Below are 7,766 nucleotides of genomic sequence, written 5' to 3' on the forward strand. Positions count from 1 at the left end.
CCCCCCCCCCCCCCGGCTCGGTGACTGGTGCCTCCTGGGTCTGGGGGAGCACTTGGGGTCCGCCTATGGCCGATCACCGAGCTGGGAGGGCACGGGGAGTGGGGGGGGGGAAATCCCCCAGCACGCTCCCTGGTGGACCCAGAAGTGGACTGGAAGTGCTTCCAGTCCACTTCCAGGTTCGCTGCCAAGCACGTGGGGGGCCCCCCCATGCTCCTGTGGGATGATCCATCTGCCCCAGCATTGCAGCGATCATCAGCCACCTGTTACCTTGAGGTATGTAGAATAAACATTTAAAGCTGTGTCTATGGTCAAATCACTGATTCTCTGAATCAGCATCAAATCTTCAGATTTGGATTCGGCCGAATCAATTAATCGAATCACAGTACCCGATTTGGGTCGAATCTGAATCTAATACAACCTGTTTCGCACACCCCTGCTAAAATAATCCAAGCACATAAGTGGGAAAGGAATCAAGTTCAGGATGGGATCAACTGGCTACTGTAGAACTAAGTTTAGCACTAAATCAAGATTCTGCTTTGTTAGATTTGATAATAAAGTCCGCTTATCAAAAGAAAAGTTTCCTGCCACAACTGAAGGTAATCAGATCAATTGTTTGCAAATGGAGAACATCTATGAGGTGGTGTTCACCAGGGCTAGAAACATTTTTTTTTTCATCAAAAGTTTTGTTTTTGTTCCCTGAAAAACAGAGAATGGGAGACAAATATAATTAAGTTAATTGAATTTGCCTATTCTCTTCAGTAGAGCTGCCCAAGGACCCTGCTCTCCCTGCTCTTGCCCATGCATACTGTTACATCAAAGTCTGTAGGCACTAGAGAAAACAGAGGCCTGTTGGAGATATGGCAGCCACTTATCCAGGGGAATCTCTGAATGCTGCAAAGCTCCAATACTTGCATAAAAAAGAAAGTCAGTATGGCAATAACCTCTCACGCTTATTGGCAGAGGTATGCACCTACAAAACATATCATACAATGAATATCATCTGATGCATATGTTTAATACCATGTATGCAAAGATGGGAGAAGGCAGTCTGGCATTTGCGAAGAGCAGAGCTGAGATACTGTAGTTAAAAATGCATTTCCATACTTTTAAAGGCTTGGCTTTCTTCTAAGTTCATCTTTAATTTTATACTATCTGCCTGTCTAAATTTTTTTTAAACTCAAACCACAAACATGAAGCTGCAATCTCGGTTTCACTAGAAACAGTTTTTGTGGAGGCAGGGATAAAAGAAAGACTATAATAAACTGAATATATAAGGCCCCATTCTCACATGGTGTAAATTAGCACAGCTCCATATTCAAGAGAGTTGAGTTATAGCAAGTGAGGTTCTGTTCCACAATCATTGCAATTCAATCTTATAAATTTATAGATGGAAGGATTAGCAGCTAAGCTGCCACTCTTTACCCTGAGTATCAACTAAGTCATCTGCTCTTAGGGAAAATCTATTTCCAAAGGCTGGCTTTAAACTCATTTTGGCTAGTAATTGAAGTAGATAGCTACTTTATATGGAATCTGTCTAAACAGCTGTGTTGTTCAATTAGGATATTAATCTCCATTCTGTGCAAAACCTAATGTACAGCAGTGCTTAAGTGGAGCCTTAAAAAAAAGGACAAAGCTAAATGAAAATATAGCACATTCTTATGATTTGTGCATAATATTCCGCTATATTAGGCCTGGAAAGAGAATAGACGAGAATAAATTAAATAGAGAAAACATGAAAGAATTCGTGGCACGTATGATTTCTTTCGTAGGGAAAATAATTAAGATACCAGATGTAAATGGTACAGCGTTTATAATTTTTTACGACTGCCTAGAGAAGCAAAATATGTGCCCAGTCATTCTTTTCCAAGATACTGCAATGAACAGATGCTCTCTGCAACTACCATCTAGCTGAACCACCCTGATTTTAATATTCCCTCCAGCCTCCTATTTTGCCATAATGCTGGCATTGTTGAGCTAGTCAAGATCCCAAATATCAGCTTGCTCTACACAGAACACTAGCACTCACATGGAGCATCACTGATTTTAGTGGTGGTGCACGTGGAACAAATCCCCGTGCTCAGCCAGCAACTAAATTTTATTTACAGTGTTGCAAACATATCTGCTAATATACATTTGAATCTTGGTCTGTTCAAGTCATTATCTACCACAAGATCCAAGTTCGCCTTGATCATCAAGGATCTGGTTCTACGCTCCTTGAAATCAACGGCAAAATTCAGAGCACAGAGAGACTCACTGACTCCATGCATTGTCCTCCAATGCTTCCCAGCAACAAGAAAATCAGATTTCTTTAACCAGTGCCATGGTCAGGCGCCTTGCTGAGGTGATGAGGAGAATCAGAACAGCTTCTAAGCTTAGTAACAAAATGTAGAAGCTTTTGCCAATGACTTGAACACCCAAGCAAAATCTAGATATGACTAGTCAGCGATCCAGAGAAGAGAGGGTGAGATCAGTTCAATTCCTAACTGACAGGTAATCACAGCACAACCACAACCTCTTCAATGGGTAGGCACTATTGTTGGCACCCCCACCCAAGGCAAATAACTTCATGTGTTTGGAAGCTCAGCCCTGTGAGTGGGTCGGGATTGAGGCACTGCCTGGCTAGTGGAGGTGAAAGTCAAACTACTACTGCTTGGACAACAGCTGTTCTGTGAACGGAGAATTTCACTCTCTGGGGTGGTCAGCCTGGGTTCCTCACCATTTTTATTTATTTAGTAAGAGGCAACCAGATTTATAAAAGGGAGGTATTTTAAATATGAAGATTAATAAGAATAGCAAGTGATTTAAAAAAAAATAAAACTGTTCTTTTGTTGTTTGACCAACAACAATAAATACCAGATGCATACTTCATCTTTGGTTATAGCATGAACCAAACAATTAAATAGATTTTTAGAACAACCTTTACAAATAATTGCTTTACCAAGACTACAAAAAAGCCCCAAGATATTCTTCACTGTCTAACAGCCTCTCTCTCAGGATCTATTTGTGCATCAGTATTTTAAGCGTATTTCACAGCTATGTTTCCCACAGATCACTAGGCCATTTACAACTACGGTAATAGGTAATAAGCCCATTCTGGTGCTCATATTTTTGTCTCTATGCACCACTCCATTATTTGTCAGTTCTATAGCATACACTGACTAAAAGTCAACTAAACCTTAAAGAATTTTGCTCTTTCTTCAGTAGAACAATAAGGTTGTTTATTCTTCTATCCCATTCTTGACCCCCTGTTAATCTGGACAAGATAGTGATGGCAACTTAACTGTCAGTTCAAGAACCAGGATATGTTCATGTGCATCATGAATTTACAGAACATACATGCCCTTCTCAGGACTCAACAAGGCAGAGCACGTGAATATTTACCAGGTAACTACTCAGTGACTGTTTACCTTGGCAGAATCCTTTAAATTACAAAGACTTTCCTAAAAATAAAACCAATTTCAGAGGAATAACTAAGGAGAACAATTACAGGGGCCTGAGAGGAAAAAGCCATGACCATGGTAGAATCAAAAAACACACTCACAGAACAAAGGGTGGCAAAGTGCACAGTAGAGGCAGAGACTGAAAACAGAAGCAATAAGAGGAACTCTAAGCTAACAGAAATGCCCTACAAAGTTATGTTGCTCGCAGAGCAATTGTGAAAGCCATAACAGTCTTATGGCTTTTGTTTAAACCTTGGTTAGAATATCTTGCCTATTTTCGTGAAAGAAAGAAGTGCTCCAAAAATTGGAGGATGGGATTGCAAGAAAAAGTAGGAGGATTAACACTCAACACAAGTGGGTCCAGGCTTCTGTAATGCATGGTTTCTTACAGGCAGTTTAAAATGGACAAAGCTCTAGGGCAGCACTAGCGTGCAGGGGAACACATGCATCAGCTGCTCATGCAGAAGGGTCTCAAAGCTGTCATCTCCAGATTCCTACATGCCTCTTAAAGCCTGCTGCCTGTCTTTCATTTGAAAGGCTATTGGAAAATCTTCCATGCAATGTTCATTTTAAGTCTCTGGCAGGGTTTTTTAAAAGGTCTTGGGAGATCCATAGGCTGAGGGGATGCCTTCACCTCAGACCACCTTTTTTCCAGTTCCCTAAAAGGAACGCACATAGGACAGCAAGCAAACACATCCTTGACATAGTGACACAGATCGAGTAGGTCACAACTAGGTTGAGAACTCTACTCTCTAGTTTTGGCAATATGCTTCATGCTACTGGAAGCATATATGCAGTGATCTCAGCTCCAGGTAAAAGATGAAAAGAAAGGAGTTGAACACTATCAGAGCACAGATAAGATGACTGGGGAAATACTTCTTTGCACAGGGGTATCTACTAGCTACATGCATAGGAAACAAATGATGAATGCTACAATAACCTTAAACTAATAGAAATAATGCAACAACTGCATCAGTGGTTTAGGTACCCACATGCTTTGCTCAGACCTCTTCAGAGTTGAAATAGTCCACATCATTTTGCAAACATATTCAGCAGTTTTCCATTACCTGCATAAGTGTGGTTCTAGAAGTATCCCTAGACAACCAAAATCCTAGTCATCAATAGTAAACATTTTGACTGTAGCACCCAAAGATTGCAGCTGATGATACAGGCTCATAGGAAGTCAAAAAAAACAAACAAACCCTACCCTACACAAATTAAGGGTATGTAAAGAGTATCATATACAAGAGCAAAGAGATCAGGGTAGTAGCACATAAGGAAAACACATGTCCATTTATTTTCTAGTTTTTCCAGAGGCCAGAGAGAGAAAGAGAGAGAGAAAATAGAGAAGTTTACAACTATCCCAGCTTTCCTAACACCATGTTAACCTTGTCCACTGAGTACAACCCTTCATGCCACCAGGACTCTTCTTTCATTTAAGTCACTCAGCCATCACTGTGTTTAAGGATCTGATTTTGAAATGTGCCTCGTTGCATGTTTTCAGAAGGCTGCCAGTGCACCTGCCACATGTCTGCAGAGTCAAAACCAAACAGGCACATCTGATGACCCGTACCATTAACACTATTTTGATCTGCACACCGTGTCACTTGCTACAGAATAACACCACACTCTGGTGGAAGAATAGTTGATTTTAGTGCAAGGATGAACACAGAAAAATTCTGTGCTTTGCTGAACAATTATCTTAAGTAATTCTAGAAATTCAAGGGTGTAGCAAAACACAAACACAGGAATGACGACTGTTAGCTACCAATTTAAGGAAAACATCCAGCCTTTGTTAGTCAAGCTTCACTACCTCCTGTAGAAAGATAAAACAGACTAGCTTAACCCAGTTTAATTAATGCAACCTAGTATTGCTGACATAGTTATGTTGTTTTATATTGACTAGCTTATGCCTACATTTACCAAAATAAGCTACATCAGCATAAGCAACTTTTTACTGATGTGTATTGTGTCAATTTATATTAATGGAGAATCTAGTCCAGGATTCTTCCCAAGCTTACCATCACCATTTCTGTATCACCTTTTACAGGAGGATGACAAGTGTCTAACAAACATACTCTCAAAACATCCCTGCAACGTAATCATAGCATTTTACATACAGAACTAAGAGAAAGATCAAGAGGTCTGGTGATTTGCTTATCCATAACAGCAAATTTGGGAACTAAAGCATAATTAGCAGCTTCTACCTTGCAATCTCCTGCTTCAGAGCATACACCATATCCATTTGTTTTGACAACTAAACACAAACTAGTATGCCAAGATAAAACCAGAGGTCTGACAAATACAGCCATTCCAAGTTAAGTGCACTTAACTTACTCTGGGTAAGATATAATCATGACAACAGGGGAAAAGAAAGATTTAGTGGCTGCTGACAGTGTCTTGAGGGGATTTAGGTCAGGGGGTCAACATTAATAGTGTTATAAAGGCTTTCAGTATTGTATTTGCATTAGCCTCTCAACCTGTCTTAACATCATTTTGCTCTTTGAAACTGTCACCAGCCTCTACTCTACACAGATCTCTTGCTGACTTCCTCTCCCACACAACTCCAGACCAAACCAGACCATAAGGTAAAGTAAATTTAGGTGTTGGGGGCACCCCATGAGCCCTTAACTACCTTGTAGGAAAAAGACGATATCTTCCATTATTAAGTAGCCTCAATCTTGCTTTGTAAAATAAATAGCATTGGTGTTCACAGGGTGCTGCTCAGTGTAGAATCTGAACACTAAATGAGATCTTGTACTTAAGGTTCAATTCCATGCACAGTTAGGACCACTGAACTTGTATGGAAAAGGGTGTAGGAAGCCTCTTCTCATCCCAATACAAAAGATTTCCAATGTAGCACTCAAAGGAGCAGTGCAATGTGGGCTTTTACCTGTGAGTGCATATGAACTTAAAGGGGGTGTCTGCTGGATGTGGCCAGCCCTGCCCCCATTTTGCATACAAAGTGCCATATGTTGCATGTCCTCGCCAAGGGCACAAGCTGCTCATTTTCACAAGAACATCAATACGTGTCCCTCTGCGTGCACCTCCACTCCACAGAACCTGGATACAGTCTTAGGATCTGGGGGAAGTAGACATACCAGCCAGCATCCTCCTGCCTCCCCCTCACTATAACATTGCAAAGACCATGAGCTCTTTGGAACAGGAGCTCACAAGCACTTCCCAAACGTTCCAATGTGCCTATTAACATCTGCATCCAAAATAGTGAATCACAAAGTGTAGGCTGTAGTAAAACAGTGGATCTCACAGCATCTAAGGCTCCCTGACACTGTGTTCCTTGTTGCTGTCTCATTTCTGGCTTGCGTGTGACATCTTGGCGTTGACAGGTTGCAAGGTACGGCAGGCACAAAGATGACCGTCATCAGAACATGTCAAAGGAGCAACAATAGGAAAAGCAACCTCATTTAGCTGTCACAGATGACCTCAGGGCATTTAGAGTGACAAAATACCTAAAAAGATCAGTTCGCCCTGCCATCCAAGGCAAAGTCTCTCTCCAAGTCCTGGGGGTGCATCAGCTAAGGAATATCTCAGATATTTCACTCCGACTACATTTGATCACAGTTGAAGAATATTCTGGGGAACTGCTTGGTGAGGAAGACTGTCTTATATTCAAAAGCTCGTCTAAGTCTATATTTGGTGCAATAAACGATACCATCCTGAGAAATCCTTACCCGTCACATTTCTGGACTGTCTTGGCTACCACATGATTTATCTATCTGCACAGTCTCACCGCTCTCCGGCTGCCTTCGGAGCGGGGCAGTGGGGTGACGGCGTTGTCGCACATGCCCTCACTGCCCCCCTGCAAGGCGCTGCTGGCTTTTCCCCGGCTGTGCAGCCTCTTCAGGGGGCACAGCACCCGGGGGGGGGGGGCCCAGAGCAAGTCTGCCCTGCAGCCCCAGGCCGGCACATCCTTTGCTGAGGTGACCCCCCCGTCCGTCCTCGGCGGACGGAGGCAGCGGGCAGCAGCAGGGAGGGCGGCAGTGAGACCCGGGGGCCTCCTGCAGCACCAGGTCCTGGGAGAAGCGGCTCGGGGGCTTTAGAGGAGTTGAGGCGAACCCCGGCAAAGGGGACGCGAGTCCTGGCCCAGCCCGAAAGGCCCCGGGGCAGCGGGGCGGGGGCGGCCCCTTGTCTACCTTGCAGGGGAAGCGGGATTGCAGCGGGAGGCTCGGGGCTCTGCCCTGCGAAGTGCCCAGGCTGGGTGCTCGCTCCCCGCAGCGACCCACGGCCTCCGTCCCCCACTCATCGCGGGCGCAGGGCTGGGGGCGGGGAAGGGTCTCACCTTCTTGCTGTCGGGGGCGGAGGGGG

General features: G+C 43.5%; 1 protein-coding gene across 2 annotated transcripts in view; it reads right to left on the bottom strand.

The window, feature by feature from the left end:
• The window catches only part of ARHGAP20 (Rho GTPase activating protein 20), a 93,898-nt gene extending 86,138 nt beyond the window's left edge, over window positions 1-7,760 (bottom strand). For both annotated transcript variants that reach the window (XM_014524430.2, XM_025214892.1), the window contains exon 1: window positions 7,741-7,760. The gene's annotated coding sequence lies outside the window, so the exon portion shown is untranslated. The remainder of the gene's footprint in view (window positions 1-7,740) is intronic.
• Between the last annotated feature and the right edge of the window lie 6 nt (window positions 7,761-7,766).

This window comes from Alligator sinensis, unplaced genomic scaffold (assembly GCF_000455745.1).
Source record: "Alligator sinensis unplaced genomic scaffold, ASM45574v1 scaffold397_1, whole genome shotgun sequence".
Classification (NCBI taxonomy): domain Eukaryota; kingdom Metazoa; phylum Chordata; order Crocodylia; family Alligatoridae; genus Alligator; species Alligator sinensis.